Source organism: Pseudophryne corroboree, chromosome 11 (assembly GCF_028390025.1).
Source record: "Pseudophryne corroboree isolate aPseCor3 chromosome 11, aPseCor3.hap2, whole genome shotgun sequence".
Classification (NCBI taxonomy): domain Eukaryota; kingdom Metazoa; phylum Chordata; class Amphibia; order Anura; family Myobatrachidae; genus Pseudophryne; species Pseudophryne corroboree.
In genome coordinates this window covers 69,671,691-69,687,498 of record NC_086454.1, presented here as the reverse complement: position 1 = coordinate 69,687,498, position 15,808 = coordinate 69,671,691, and the positions used below count along the sequence as shown (strand labels likewise).

The window sequence follows — 15,808 nt, the reverse complement described above, 5'->3', positions numbered from 1 at the left end:
GAAATGAAAACATGAGATCTCAATGATAGAATTATTGTTAACATTTTATCTGGAAGCTTGCTCAATAAATGGAAAGATTTATTTTTGCAATTGCTTTCCTAACACAATATTGTTTATGTTAAGTAACAAATAATCCATTATTTTCTATTGCTCCCCAAACTCTGATGACTAAATTGTCTATCAATTTATCTTGAGAAACTCACATTGTTACTGACTTTTGTTTAAACATTTCCTCTGACTGGACACCATATTGTTCCTGGAGATTGCTCAGACATGATGATTGTCAATTTCTGGAATTCTTTTCTAGTTACCTTGGCATCAATTTACTTCTACAAAATAACTGATATTAAAAAAGGGGAATATTGAATTTTTTTGTGTTTTCTGATTTGGACTGTATCTAGAAATGTGGTACATATTACTGAACATGTGAGAAAGGGTAAATGCTGCTGAAGCATTCACGTGTCTTTTTGTGATGAATTATCAACAAACTATGTTCTGAGTTGATGAAAATAAGTGAAAGGTGCTGCTGAGATTTGAACTCAGGATCTCCTGTTTACTAGACAGGCGCTTTAACCAACTAAGCCACAGCACCACATGATGCCCTAGAGCTTCACAAAGAAAAATGATATATCTAAGATATGCTATTTGGTAACAATTTTTGATATTCTTATAACTATTGCTTCATCAATTTTTCAAACCGGTGGAAATTTAGAGTATAAATAGGAAGTTGTGTTCTCTCTTTTCATTCATGATTTACAGCACCTTCATTCTTAAAATATCTTGTCAAAGTAATTTTCTAATTTTTTTTAGCACTTTTATTGATTTCTCTGTAAGTAATGCTACATGGGAATAAATGTCAATTAATTTTTGATATTCAGAAAACAAAAACATGTAGTAAAATTAAGAACTCTGTTTTAAAAAGTCAGAATTATGGTTAGGATTCTTTATTGATGCTTTTTCAAGAGAAGTTTAGCTTTTCATCAAGAAGTATTTTCCTAACACAATTTTAAGGATGTTATGGAAATAAATATGGGTTAAATGTCAATTTAAATGTCAATGATTCTCTAGCTATGATGACTAAACTGACTCTCAAATTACTGTACCTTGGGAAACTTACTTTTTTACAGACATTTTAACACTTTCTGTGTTATTCTCTTTTAAATGTACTCTAAATTAATTTTGCAGTTTACCCAATATGATGAAGGCTATTTTGTAAAAATTCATCTATTTACCTTAACATAGGCATATTTCTACAAATTAACTTATGTTGAAATAGGGTGAAGTTTTGTTGTTTGTCGTCTTCTGACATGGATGGCATCTTTAAACTTTTTTACATTGGTGACCAAATGTGCCAAAGTGAAAGCAGATAAAGGTTTTACACATCTTATTTTGTTATGCATCAACAAAAACTACATACTGGTGTGATAAAAAGGTATCAAGCAAAGGTACTGCTGAGATATGAACTCAGGATCTCCTGTTTACTAGACAGGCGCTTTAACCAACTAAGCCACAGCACCACTTGCACTGCCTTACATATAATGACAACTTATATGTCTAAAGTATAATATTTTTTATTATTTTTATATATTTTTTTGATACTAGTATTTTATTAATTCTTTAAACAGTTGGAAACTTACAGTAAGTTATATAATGCTTTTTTCTCCTTTATTTTGTATATACAGGCCCTACATTCTTACAATATCTTGTTCCAGTCACTTGTTAATATGCTTTATTGTAATAGATATTATGGCGTTCTTATTAATGTAGTCATCCCTGGGAAATTAAAGTCAGTCTATTGTTGGTACTCATACAGTTAAAAAGTAATCGTGAAATGAAAACATGATATCTCAATGATAGAATTATTGTTAACATTTTATCTGGAAGCTTGCTCAATAAATGGAAAGATTTATTTTTGCAATTGCTTTCCTAACACAATATTGTTTATGTTAAGTAACAAATAATCCATTATTTTCTATTGCTCCCCAAACTCTGATGACTAAATTGTCTATCAATTTATCTTGAGAAACTCACATTGTTACTGACTTTTGTTTAAACATTTCCTCTGACTGGACACCATATTGTTCCTGGAGATTGCTCAGACATGATGATTGGCAATTTCTGGAATTCTTTTCTAGTTACCTTGGCATCAATTTACTTCTACAAAATAACTGATATTAAAAAAGGGGAATATTGATTTTTTTTGTGTTTTCTGATTTGGACTGTATCTAGAAATGTGGTACATATTACTGAACATGTGAGAAAGGGTAAAGGCCGCTGAAGCATTCACATGTCTTTTTGTGATGAATTATCAACAAACTATGTTCTGAGTTGATGAAAATAAATGAAAGGCGCTGCTGAGATTTGAACTCAGGATCTCCTGTTTACTAGACAGGCGCTTTAACCAACTAAGCCACAGCACCACATGATGCCCTAGAACTTCACAAAGAAAAATGATATATCTAAGATATGCTATTTGGTAACAATTTTTTATATTCTTATAACTATTGCTTCATCAATTTTTCAAACCGGTGGAAATTTAGAGTATAAATAGAAAGTTGTGTTCTCTCTTTTCATTCATAATTTACAGCACCTTCATTCTTAAAATATCTTGTCAAAGTAATTTTCTAATTTTTTTTAGCACTTTTATTGATTTCTCTGTAAGTAATGCTACATGGGAATAAATGTCAATTAATTTTTGATATTCAGAAAACAAAAACATGTAGTAAAATTAAGAACTCTTTTTTAAAAAGTCAGAATTATGGTTAGCATTCTTTATTGATGCTTTTTTAAGAGAAGTTTAGCTTTTCATCAAGAAGTATTTTCCTAACACAATTTTAAGGATGTTATGGAAATAAATATGGGTTAAATGTCAATGATTCTCTAGCTATGATGACTAAACTGACTCTCAAATTACTGTACCTTGGGAAACTTACTTTTTTACAGACATTTTAACACTTTCTGTGTTATTCTATTTTTAATGTACTCTAAATTAATTTTGCAGTTACCCAATATGATGAAGGCTATTTTGTAAAAATTCATCTATTTACCTTAACATAGGCATATTTCTACAAATTAACTTATATTGAAATAGGGTGAAGTTTTGTTGTTTGTCATCTTCTGACATGGATGGCATCTTTAAACTTTTTTACATTGGTGACCAAATGTGCCAAAGTGAAAGCAGATAAAGGTTTTACACATCTTATTTTGTTATGCATCAACAAAAAACTACATACTGGTGTGATAAAAAGGTATCAAGCAAAGGTACTGCTGAGATATGAACTCAGGATCTCCTGTTTACTAGACAGGCACTTTAACCAACTAAGCCACAGCACCACTTGCACTGCCTTCCATATAATGACAAATTATATGTCTAAAGTATAATATTTTTTATTATTTTTATATATTTTTTTGAAACTAGTATTTTATTAATTCTTTAAACAGTTGGAAACTTACAGTAAGTTATATAATGCTTTTTTCTCCTTTATTTTGTATATACAGGCCCTACATTCTTACAATGTTTGTTCAAGTCACTTGTTAATATGCTTTATTGTAATAGATATTATGGCGTTCTTATTAATGTAGTTATCCCTGGGAAATTAAAGTCAGTCTATTGTTGTTACTCATACAGTTAAAAAGTAATCGTGAAATGAAAACATGAGATCTCAATAATAGAATATATTGTTAACATTTTATCTGGAAGCTTGCTCAATAAATGGAAAGATTTATTTTTGCAATTGCTTTCCTAACACAATATTGTTTATGTTAAGTACCAAATAATCCATTATTTTCTATTGCTCCCCAAACTCTGATGACTAAATTGTCTATCAATTTATCTTGAGAAACTCACATTGTTACTGACATTTGTTTAAACATTTCCTCTGACTGGACACCATATTGTTCCTGGAGATTGCTCAGACATGATGATTGGCAATTTCTGGAATTCTTTTCTAGTTACCTTGGCATCAATTTACTTCTGCAAAATAACTGATATTAAAAAAGGGGAATATTGCATTTTTTTTGTGTTTCCTGATTTGAACTGTATCTAGAAATGTGGTACATATTACTGAACATGTGAGAAAGGGTAAAGGCTGCTGAAGCATTCACATGTCTTTTTGTGATGAATTATCAACAAACTATGTTCTGAGTTGATGAAAAAAAATGAAAGGCGCTGCTGAGATTTGAACTCAGGATCTCCTATTTACTAGACAGGCGCTTTAACCAACTAATCCACAGCACCACATGATGCCCTAAAGCTTCACAAAGAAAAATGATATATCTAAGATATGCTATTTGGTAACAATTTTTGCTATTCTTATTACTATTGCTTCATCAATTTTTCAAACCGGTGGAAATTTAGAGTATAAATAGAAAGTTGTGTTCTCTCTTTTCATTCATGATTTACAGCACCTTCATTCTTAAAATATCTTGTCAAAGTAATTTTCTAATTTTTTTTAAGCACTTTTATTGATTTCTCTGTAAGTAATGCTACATGGGAATAAATGTCAATTAATTTTTGATATTCAGAAAACAAAAACATGTAGTAAAATTAAGAACTCTGTTTTAAAAAGTCAGAATTATGGTTAGCATTCTTTATTGATGCTTTTTCAAGAGAAGTTTAGCTTTTCATCAAGAAGTATTTTCCTAACACAATTTTAAGGATGTTATGGAAATAAATATGGGTTAAATGTCAATGATTCTCTAGCTATGATGACTAAACTGACTCTCAAATTACTGTACATTGGGAAACTTACTTTTTACAGACATTTTAACACTTTCTGTGTTATTCTCTTTTAAATGTACTCTAAATTAATTTTGCAGTTTACCCAATATGATGAAGGCTATTTTGTAAAAATTCATCTATTTACCTTAACATAGGCAAATTTCTACAAATTAACTTATGTTGAGATAGGGTGAAGTTTTGTTGTTTGTCGTCTTCTGCCATGGATGGCATCTTTAAACTTTTTTACATTGGTGACCAAATGTGCCAAAGTGAAAGCAGATAAAGGTTTTACACATCTTATTTTGTTATGCATCAACAAAAAACTACATACTGGTGTGATAAAAAGGTATCAAGCAAAGGTACTGCTGAGATATGAACTCAGGATCTCCTGTTTACTAGACAGGCACTTTAACCAACTAAGCCACAGCACCACTTGCACTGCCTTACATATAATGACAACTTATATGTCTAAAGTATAATATTTTTTATTATTTTTATATATTTTTTTGATACTAGTATTTTATTAATTCTTTAAACAGTTGGAAACTTACAGTAAGTTATATAATGTTTTTTTCTCCTTTATTTTGTATATACAGGCCCTACATTCTTACAATATCTTGTTCCAGTCACTTGTTAATATGCTTTATTGTAATAGATATTATGGCGTTCTAATTAATGTAGTCATCCCTGGGAAATTAAAGTCAGTCTATTGTTGGTACTCATACAGTTAAAAAGTAATCGTGAAATGAAAACATGAGATCTCAATGATAGAATTATTGTTAACATTTTATCTGGAAGCTTGCTCAATAAATGGAAAGATTTATTTTTGCAATTGCTTTCCTAACACAATATTGTTTATGTTAAGTAACAAATAATCCATTATTTTCTATTGCTCCCCAAACTCTGATGACTAAATTGTCTATCAATTTATCTTGAGAAACTCACATTGTTACTGACTTTTGTTTAAACATTTCCTCTGACTGGACACCATATTGTTCCTGGAGATTGCTCAGACATGATGATTGGCAATTTCTGGAATTCTTTTCTAGTTACCTTGGCATCAATTTACTTCTACAGAATAACTGATATTAAAAAAGGGGAATATTGCATTTTTTTGTGTTTTCTGATTTGGACTGTATCTAGAAATGTGGTACATATTACTGAACATGTGAGAAAGGGTAAAGGCCGCTGAAGCATTCACATGTCTTTTTGTGATGAATTATCAACAAACTATGTTCTGAGTTGATAAAAATAAATGAAAGGCGCTGCTGATATTTGAACTCAGGATCTCCTGTTTACTAGACAGGCGCTTTAACCAACTAAGCCACAGCACCACATGATGCCATAGAGCTTCACAAAGAAAAATTATATATCTAAGATATGCTATTTGGTAACAATTTTTGATATTCTTATAACTATTGCTTCATCAATTTTTCAAACCGGTGGAAATTTAGAGTATAAATAGAAAGTTGTGTTCTCTCTTTTCATTCATGATTTACAGCACCTTCATTCTTAAAATATCTTGTCAAAGTAATTTTCTAATTTTTTTTAGCACTTTTATTGATTTCTCTGTAAGTAATGCTACATGGGAATAAATGTCAATTAATTTTTGATATTCAGAAAACAAAAACATGTAGTAAAATTAAGAACTCTGTTTTAAAAAGTCAGAATTATGGTTAGCATTCTTTATTGATGCTTTTTCAAGAGAAGTTTAGCTTTTCATCAAGAAGTATTTTCCTAACACAATTTTAAGGATGTTATGGAAATAAATATGGGTTAAATGTCAATGATTCTCTAGCTATGATGACTAAACTGACTCTCAAATTACTGTACCTTGGGAAACTTACTTTTTTACAGACATTTTAACACTTTCTGTGTTATTCTCTTTTTAATGTACTCTAAATTAATTTTGCAGTTTACCCAATATGATGAAGGCTATTTTGTAAAAATTCATCTATTTACCTTAACATAGGCATATTTCTACAAATTAACTTATGTTGAAATAGGGTGAAGTTTTGTTGTTTGTCGTCTTCTGACATGGATGGCATCTTTAAACTTTTTTACATTGGTGACCAAATGTGCCAAAGTTAAAGCAGATAAAGGTTTTACACATCTTATTTTGTTATGCATCAACAAAAAACTACATACTGGTGTGATAAAAAGGTATCAAGCAAAGGTACTGCTGAGATATGAACTCAGGATCTCCTGTTTACTAGACAGGCACTTTAAACAACTAAACCACAGCACCACTTGCACTGCCTTACATATAATGACAAATTATATGTCTAAAGTATAATATTTTTTATTATTTTTATATATATTTTTGATACTAGTATTTTATTAATTCTTTAAACAGTTGGAAACTTACAGTAAGTTATATAATGCTTTTTTCTCCTTTATTTTGTATATACAGGCCCTACATTCTTACAATATCTTGTTCAAGTCACTTGTTAATATGCTTTATTGTAATAGATATTATGGCGTTCTTATTAATGTAGTCATCCCTGGGAAATTAAAGTCAGTCTATTGTTGGTACTCATACAGTTAAAAAGTAATCGTGAAATGAAAACATGAGATCTTAATGATAGAATTATTGTTAACATTTTATCTGGAAGCTTGCTCAATAAATGGAAAGATTTATTTTTGCAATTGCTTTCCTAACACAATATTGTTTATGTTAAGTAACAAATAATCCATTATTTTCTATTGCTCCCCAAACTCTGATGACTAAATTGTCTATCAATTTATCTTGAGAAACTCACATTGTTACTGACTTTTGTTTAAACATTTCCTCTGACTGGACACCATATTGTTCCTGGAGATTGCTCAGACATGATGATTGGCAATTTCTGGAATTCTTTTCTAGTTACCTTGGCATCAATTTACTTCTACAAAATAACTGATATTAAAAAAGGGGAATATTGCATTTTTTTTTGTGTTTTCTGATTTGGACTGTATCTAGAAATGTGGTACATATTACTGAACATGTGAGAAAGGGTAAAGGCTGCTGAAGCATTCACGTGTCTTTTTGTGATGAATTATCAACAAACTATGTTCTGAGTTGATGAAAATAAATGAAAGGCGCTGCTGAGATTTGAACTCAGGATCTCCTGTTTACTAGACAGGTGCTTTAACCAACTAAGCCACAGCACCACATGATGCCCTAGAGCTTCACAAAGAAAAATGATATATCTAAGATTTGCTATTTGGTAACAATTTTTGATATTCTTATAACTATTGCTTCATCAATTTTTCAAACCGGTGGAAATTTAGAGTATAAATAGAAAGTTGTGTACTCTCTTTTCATTATTGATTTACAGCACCTTCATTCTTAAAATATCTTGTCAAAGTAATTTTCTAATTTTTTTTAGTACTTTTATTGATTTCTCTGTAAGTAATGCTACATGGGAATAAATGTCAATTAATTTTTGATATTCAGAAAACAAAAACATGTAGTAAAATTAAGAACTCTGTTTTAAAAAGTCAGAATTATGGTTAGCATTCTTTATTGATGCTTTTTCAAGAGAAGTTTAGCTTTTCATCAAGAAGTATTTTCCTAACACAATTTTAAGGATGTTATGGAAATAAATATGAGTTAAATGTCAATGATTCTCTAGCTATGATGTCTAAACTGACTCTCAAATTACTGTACCTTGGGAAACTTACTTTTTTACAGACATTTTAACACTTTCTGTGTTATTCTCTTTTTAATGTACTCTAAATTAATTTTGCAGTTTACCCAATATGATGAAGGCTATTTTGTAAAAATTCATCTATTTACCTTAACATAGGCATATTTCTACAAATTAACTTATGTTGAAATAGGGTGAAGTTTTGTTGTTTGTCGTCTTCTGACATGGATGGCATCTTTAAACTTTTTTACATTGGTGACCAAATGTGCCAAAGTGAAAGCAGATAAAGGTTTTACACATCTTATTTTGTTATGCATCAACAAAAAACTACATACTGGTGTGATAAAAAGGTATCAAGCAAAGGTACTGCTGAGATATGAACTCAGGATCTCCTGTTTACTAGACAGGCACTTTAACCAACTAAGCCACAGCACCACTTGCACTGCCTTACATATAATGACAAATTATATGTCTAAAGTATAATATTTTTTATTATTTTTAGATATTTTTTTGAAACTAGTATTTTATTAATTCTTTAAACAGTTGGAAACTTACAGTAAGTTATATAATGCTTTTTTCTCCTTTATTTTGTATATACAGGCCCTACATTCTTACAATATCTTGTTCAAGTCACTTGTTAATATGCTTTATTGTAATAGATATTATGGCGTTCTTATTAATGTAGTCATCCCTGGGAAATTAAAGTCAGTCTATTGTTGGTACTCATACAGTTAAAAAGTAATCGTGAAATGAAAACATGAGATCTCAATGATAGAATTATTGTTAACATTTTTTCTGGAAGCTTGCTCAATAAATGGAAATATTTATTTTTGCAATTGCTTTCCTAACACAATATTGTTTATGTTAAGTAACAAATAATCCATTATTTTCTATTGCTCCCTAAACTCTGATGACAAAATTGTCTATCAATTTATCTTGAGAAACTCACATTGTTACTGACTTTTGTTTAAACATTTCCTCTGACTGGACACCATATTGTTCCTGGAGATTGCTCAGACATAATGATTGGCAATTTCTGGAATTCTTTTCTAGTTACCTTGGCATCAATTTACTTCTACAAAATAACTGATATTAAAAAAGGGGAATATTGCATTTTTTTTTGTTTTCTGATTTGGACTGTATCTAGAAATGTGGTACATATTACTGAACATGTGAGAAAGGGTAAAGGCTGCTGAAGCATTCACATGTCTTTTTGTGATGAATTATCAACAAACTATGTTCTGAGTTGATGAAAATAAATGAAAGGCGCTGCTGAGATTTGAACTCAGGATCTCCTGTTTACTAAACAGGCGCTTTAACCAACTAAGCCACAGCACCACATGATGCCATAGAGCTTCACAAAGAAAAATTATATATCTAAGATATGCTATTTGGTAACAATTTTTGATATTCTTATAACTATTGCTTCATCAATTTTTCAAACCGGTGGAAATTTAGAGTATAAATAGAAAGTTGTGTTCTCTCTTTTCATTCATGATTTACAGCACCTTCATTCTTAAAATATCTTGTCAAAGTAATTTTCTAATTTTTTTTAGCACTTTTATTGATTTCTCTGTAAGTAATGCTACATGGGAATAAATGTCAATTAATTTTTGATATTCAGAAAACAAAAACATGTAGTAAAATTAAGAACTCTGTTTTAAAAAGTCAGAATTATGGTTAGCATTCTTTATTGATGCTTTTTCAAGAGAAGTTTAGCTTTTCATCAAGAAGTATTTTCCTAACACAATTTTAAGGATGTTATGGAAATAAATATGGGTTAAATGTCAATGATTCTCTAGCTATGATGACTAAACTGACTCTCAAATTACTGTACCTTGGGAAACTTACTTTTTTACAGACATTTTAACACTTTCTGTGTTATTCTCTTTTTAATGTACTCTAAATTAATTTTGCAGTTTACCCAATATGATGAAGGCTATTTTGTAAAAATTCATCTATTTACCTTAACATAGGCATATTTCTACAAATTAACTTATGTTGAAATAGGGTGAAGTTTTGTTGTTTGTCGTCTTCTGACATGGATGGCATCTTTAAACTTTTTTACATTGGTGACCAAATGTGCCAAAGTTAAAGCAGATAAAGGTTTTACACATCTTATTTTGTTATGCATCAACAAAAAACTACATACTGGTGTGATAAAAAGGTATCAAGCAAAGGTACTGCTGAGATATGAACTCAGGATCTCCTGTTTACTAGACAGGCACTTTAACCAACTAAGCCACAGCACCACTTGCACTGCCTTACATATAATGACAAATTATATGTCTAAAGTATAATATTTTTTATTATTTTTATATATTTTTTTGATACTAGTATTTTATTAATTCTTTAAACAGTTGGAAACTTACAGTAAGTTATATAATGCTTTTTTCTCCTTTATTTTGTATATACAGGCCCTACATTCTTACAATATCTTGTTCAAGTCACTTGTTAATATGCTTTATTGTAATAGATATTATGGCGTTCTTATTAATGTAGTCATCCCTGGGAAATTAAAGTCAGTCTATTGTTGGTACTCATACAGTTAAAAAGTAATCGTGAAATGAAAACATGAGATCTCAATGATAGAATTATTGTTAACATTTTATCTGGAAGCTTGCTCAATAAATGGAAAGATTTATTTTTGCAATTGCTTTCCTAACACAATATTGTTTATGTTAAGTAACAAATAATCCATTATTTTCTATTGCTCCCCAAACTCTGATGACTAAATTGTCTATCAATTTATCTTGAGAAACTCACATTGTTACTGACTTTTGTTTAAACATTTCCTCTGACTGGACACCATATTGTTCCTGGAGATTGCTCAGACATGATGATTGTCAATTTCTGGAATTCTTTTCTAGTTACCTTGGCATCAATTTACTTCTACAAAATAACTGATATTAAAAAAGGGGAATATTGAATTTTTTTGTGTTTTCTGATTTGGACTGTATCTAGAAATGTGGTACATATTACTGAACATGTGAGAAAGGGTAAAGGCTGCTGAAGCATTCACGTGTCTTTTTGTGATGAATTATCAACAAACTATGTTCTGAGTTGATGAAAATAAGTGAAAGGTGCTGCTGAGATTTGAACTCAGGATCTCCTGTTTACTAGACAGGCGCTTTAACCAACTAAGCCACAGCACCACATGATGCCCTAGAGCTTCACAAAGAAAAATGATATATCTAAGATATGCTATTTGGTAACAATTTTTGATATTCTTATAACTATTGCTTCATCAATTTTTCAAACCGGTGGAAATTTAGAGTATAAATAGGAAGTTGTGTTCTCTCTTTTCATTCATGATTTACAGCACCTTCATTTTTAAAATATCTTGTCAAAGTAATTTTCTAATTTTTTTTAGCACTTTTATTGATTTCTCTGTAAGTAATGCTACATGGGAATAAATGTCAATTAATTTTTGATATTCAGAAAACAAAAACATGTAGTAAAATTAAGAACTCTGTTTTAAAAAGTCAGAATTATGGTTAGGATTCTTTATTGATGCTTTTTCAAGAGAAGTTTAGCTTTTCATCAAGAAGTATTTTCCTAACACAATTTTAAGGATGTTATGGAAATAAATATGGGTTAAATGTCAATTTAAATGTCAATGATTCTCTAGCTATGATGACTAAACTGACTCTCAAATTACTGTACCTTGGGAAACTTACTTTTTTACAGACATTTTAACACTTTCTGTGTTATTCTCTTTTAAATGTACTCTAAATTAATTTTGCAGTTTACCCAATATGATGAAGGCTATTTTGTAAAAATTCATCTATTTACCTTAACATAGGCATATTTCTACAAATTAACTTATGTTGAAATAGGGTGAAGTTTTGTTGTTTGTCGTCTTCTGACATGGATGGCATCTTTAAACTTTTTTACATTGGTGACCAAATGTGCCAAAGTGAAAGCAGATAAAGGTTTTACACATCTTATTTTGTTATGCATCAACAAAAACTACATACTGGTGTGATAAAAAGGTATCAAGCAAAGGTACTGCTGAGATATGAACTCAGGATCTCCTGTTTACTAGACAGGCGCTTTAACCAACTAAGCCACAGCACCACTTGCACTGCCTTACATATAATGACAACTTATATGTCTAAAGTATAATATTTTTTATTATTTTTATATATTTTTTTGATACTAGTATTTTATTAATTCTTTAAACAGTTGGAAACTTACAGTAAGTTATATAATGCTTTTTTCTCCTTTATTTTGTATATACAGGCCCTACATTCTTACAATATCTTGTTCCAGTCACTTGTTAATATGCTTTATTGTAATAGATATTATGGCGTTCTTATTAATGTAGTCATCCCTGGGAAATTAAAGTCAGTCTATTGTTGGTACTCATACAGTTAAAAAGTAATCGTGAAATGAAAACATGATATCTCAATGATAGAATTATTGTTAACATTTTATCTGGAAGCTTGCTCAATAAATGGAAAGATTTATTTTTGCAATTGCTTTCCTAACACAATATTGTTTATGTTAAGTAACAAATAATCCATTATTTTCTATTGCTCCCCAAACTCTGATGACTAAATTGTCTATCAATTTATCTTGAGAAACTCACATTGTTACTGACTTTTGTTTAAACATTTCCTCTGACTGGACACCATATTGTTCCTGGAGATTGCTCAGACATGATGATTGGCAATTTCTGGAATTCTTTTCTAGTTACCTTGGCATCAATTTACTTCTACAAAATAACTGATATTAAAAAAGGGGAATATTGAATTTTTTTGTGTTTTCTGATTTGGACTGTATCTAGAAATGTGGTACATATTACTGAACATGTGAGAAAGGGTAAAGGCTGCTGAAGCATTCACGTGTCTTTTTGTGATGAATTATCAACAAACTATGTTCTGAGTTGATGAAAATAAGTGAAAGGTGCTGCTGAGATTTGAACTCAGGATCTCCTGTTTACTAGACAGGCGCTTTAACCAACTAAGCCACAGCACCACATGATGCCCTGGAGCTTCACAAAGAAAAATGATATATCTAAGATATGCTATTTGGTAACAATTTTTGATATTCTTATAACTATTGCTTCATCAATTTTTCAAACCGGTGGAAATTTAGAGTATAAATAGAAAGTTGTGTTCTCTCTTTTCATTCATAATTTACAGCACCTTCATTCTTAAAATATCTTGTCAAAGTAATTTTCTAATTTTTTTTAGCACTTTTATTGATTTCTCTGTAAGTAATGCTACATGGGAATAAATGTCAATTATTTTTTGATATTCAGAAAACAAAAACATGTAGTAAAATTAAGAACTCTTTTTTAAAAAGTCAGAATTATGGTTAGCATTCTTTATTGATGCTTTTTTAAGAGAAGTTTAGCTTTTCATCAAGAAGTATTTTCCTAACACAATTTTAAGGATGTTATGGAACTAAATATGGGTTAAATGTCAATGATTCTCTAGCTATGATGACTAAACTGACTCTCAAATTACTGTACCTTGGGAAACTTACTTTTTTACAGACATTTTAACACTTTCTGTGTTATTCTCTTTTTAATGTACTCTAAATTAATTTTGCAGTTTACCCAATATAATGAAGGCTATTTTGTAAAAATTCATCTATTTACCTTAACATAGGCATATTTCTACAAATTAACTTATGTTGAAATAGGGTGAAGTTTTGTTGTTTGTCGTCTTCTGACATGGATGGCATCTTTAAACTTTTTTACATTGGTGACCAAATGTGCCAAAGTGAAAGCAGATAAAGGTTTTACACATCTTATTTTGTTATGCATCAACAAAAAACTACATACTGGTGTGATAAAAAGGTATCAAGCAAAGGTACTGCTGAGATATGAACTCAGGATCTCCTGTTTACTAGACAGGCACTTTAACCAACTAAGCCACAGCACCACTTGCACTGCCTTCCATATAATGACAAATTATATGTCTAAAGTATAATATTTTTTATTATTTTTATATATTTTTTTGAAACTAGTATTTTATTAATTCTTTAAACAGTTGGAAACTTACAGTAAGTTATATAATGCTTTTTTCTCCTTTATTTTGTATATACAGGCCCTACATTCTTACAATGTTTGTTCAAGTCACTTGTTAATATGCTTTATTGTAATAGATATTATGGCGTTCTTATTAATGTAGTTATCCCTGGGAAATTAAAGTCAGTCTATTGTTGTTACTCATACAGTTAAAAAGTAATCGTGAAATGAAAACATGAGATCTCAATAATAGAATATATTGTTAACATTTTATCTGGAAGCTTGCTCAATAAATGGAAAGATTTATTTTTGCAATTGCTTTCCTAACACAATATTGTTTATGTTAAGTAACAAATAATCCATTATTTTCTATTGCTCCCCAAACTCTGATGACTAAATTGTCTATCAATTTATCTTGAGAAACTCACATTGTTACTGACATTTGTTTAAACATTTCCTCTGACTGGACACCATATTGTTCCTGGAGATTGCTCAGACATGATGATTGGCAATTTCTGGAATTCTTTTCTAGTTACCTTGGCATCAATTTACTTCTGCAAAATAACTGATATTAAAAAAGGGGAATATTGCATTTTTTTTGTGTTTCCTGATTTGGACTGTATCTAGAAATGTGGTACATATTACTGAACATGTGAGAAAGGGTAAAGGCTGCTGAAGCATTCACATGTCTTTTTGTGATGAATTATCAACAAACTATGTTCTGAGTTGATGAAAAAAAATGAAAGGCGCTGCTGAGATTTGAACTCAGGATCTCCTATTTACTAGACAGGCGCTTTAACCAACTAATCCACAGCACCACATGATGCCCTAAAGCTTCACAAAGAAAAATGATATATCTAAGATATGCTATTTGGTAACAATTTTTGCTATTCTTATTACTATTGCTTCATCAATTTTTCAAACCGGTGGAAATTTAGAGTATAAATAGAAAGTTGTGTTCTCTCTTTTCATTCATGATTTACAGCACCTTCATTCTTAAAATATCTTGTCAAAGTAATTTTCTAATTTTTTTTAAGCACTTTTATTGATTTCTCTGTAAGTAATGCTACATGGGAATAAATGTCAATTAATTTTTGATATTCAGAAAACAAAAACATGTAGTAAAATTAAGAACTCTGTTTTAAAAAGTCAGAATTATGGTTAGCATTCTTTATTGATGCTTTTTCAAGAGAAGTTTAGCTTTTCATCAAGAAGTATTTTCCTAACACAATTTTAAGGATGTTATGGAAATAAATATGGGTTAAATGTCAATGATTCTCTAGCTATGATGACTAAACTGACTCTCAAATTACTGTACATTGGGAAACTTACTTTTTACAGACATTTTAACACTTTCTGTGTTATTCTCTTTTAAATGTACTCTAAATTAATTTTGCAGTTTACCCAATATGATGAAGGCTATTTTGTAAAAATTCATCTATTTACCTTAACATAGGCAAATTTCTACAAATT

The 15,808-nt window shown here is 30.0% G+C and overlaps 16 non-coding genes across 16 annotated transcripts; all 16 read right to left on the bottom strand.

Moving 5' to 3' along the window:
• Positions 1-518: 518 nt before the first annotated feature.
• Positions 519-592, bottom strand: TRNAT-AGU (transfer RNA threonine (anticodon AGU)). The gene has a single exon. It is a non-coding gene; the product is annotated as a tRNA-Thr (tRNA).
• An 851-nt stretch (positions 593-1,443) lies between these two features.
• On the bottom strand, positions 1,444-1,517 carry TRNAT-AGU (transfer RNA threonine (anticodon AGU)). The gene has a single exon. It is a non-coding gene; the product is annotated as a tRNA-Thr (tRNA).
• An 829-nt stretch (positions 1,518-2,346) lies between these two features.
• TRNAT-AGU (transfer RNA threonine (anticodon AGU)) lies at positions 2,347-2,420 on the bottom strand. Its single transcript has one exon. It is a non-coding gene; the product is annotated as a tRNA-Thr (tRNA).
• An 839-nt stretch (positions 2,421-3,259) lies between these two features.
• Positions 3,260-3,333, bottom strand: TRNAT-AGU (transfer RNA threonine (anticodon AGU)). Its single transcript has one exon. It is a non-coding gene; the product is annotated as a tRNA-Thr (tRNA).
• An 830-nt stretch (positions 3,334-4,163) lies between these two features.
• TRNAT-AGU (transfer RNA threonine (anticodon AGU)) lies at positions 4,164-4,237 on the bottom strand. The gene has a single exon. It is a non-coding gene; the product is annotated as a tRNA-Thr (tRNA).
• An 840-nt stretch (positions 4,238-5,077) lies between these two features.
• TRNAT-AGU (transfer RNA threonine (anticodon AGU)) lies at positions 5,078-5,151 on the bottom strand. Its single transcript has one exon. It is a non-coding gene; the product is annotated as a tRNA-Thr (tRNA).
• An 829-nt stretch (positions 5,152-5,980) lies between these two features.
• On the bottom strand, positions 5,981-6,054 carry TRNAT-AGU (transfer RNA threonine (anticodon AGU)). The gene has a single exon. It is a non-coding gene; the product is annotated as a tRNA-Thr (tRNA).
• A 1,745-nt stretch (positions 6,055-7,799) lies between these two features.
• Positions 7,800-7,873, bottom strand: TRNAT-AGU (transfer RNA threonine (anticodon AGU)). Its single transcript has one exon. It is a non-coding gene; the product is annotated as a tRNA-Thr (tRNA).
• An 840-nt stretch (positions 7,874-8,713) lies between these two features.
• TRNAT-AGU (transfer RNA threonine (anticodon AGU)) lies at positions 8,714-8,787 on the bottom strand. Its single transcript has one exon. It is a non-coding gene; the product is annotated as a tRNA-Thr (tRNA).
• An 829-nt stretch (positions 8,788-9,616) lies between these two features.
• Positions 9,617-9,690, bottom strand: TRNAT-AGU (transfer RNA threonine (anticodon AGU)). Its single transcript has one exon. It is a non-coding gene; the product is annotated as a tRNA-Thr (tRNA).
• Positions 9,691-10,530: 840 nt separating this feature from the next.
• Positions 10,531-10,604, bottom strand: TRNAT-AGU (transfer RNA threonine (anticodon AGU)). Its single transcript has one exon. It is a non-coding gene; the product is annotated as a tRNA-Thr (tRNA).
• Positions 10,605-11,433: 829 nt separating this feature from the next.
• TRNAT-AGU (transfer RNA threonine (anticodon AGU)) lies at positions 11,434-11,507 on the bottom strand. Its single transcript has one exon. It is a non-coding gene; the product is annotated as a tRNA-Thr (tRNA).
• An 851-nt stretch (positions 11,508-12,358) lies between these two features.
• TRNAT-AGU (transfer RNA threonine (anticodon AGU)) lies at positions 12,359-12,432 on the bottom strand. Its single transcript has one exon. It is a non-coding gene; the product is annotated as a tRNA-Thr (tRNA).
• An 829-nt stretch (positions 12,433-13,261) lies between these two features.
• Positions 13,262-13,335, bottom strand: TRNAT-AGU (transfer RNA threonine (anticodon AGU)). Its single transcript has one exon. It is a non-coding gene; the product is annotated as a tRNA-Thr (tRNA).
• An 840-nt stretch (positions 13,336-14,175) lies between these two features.
• Positions 14,176-14,249, bottom strand: TRNAT-AGU (transfer RNA threonine (anticodon AGU)). Its single transcript has one exon. It is a non-coding gene; the product is annotated as a tRNA-Thr (tRNA).
• An 830-nt stretch (positions 14,250-15,079) lies between these two features.
• TRNAT-AGU (transfer RNA threonine (anticodon AGU)) lies at positions 15,080-15,153 on the bottom strand. The gene has a single exon. It is a non-coding gene; the product is annotated as a tRNA-Thr (tRNA).
• Positions 15,154-15,808: the final 655 nt, after the last annotated feature.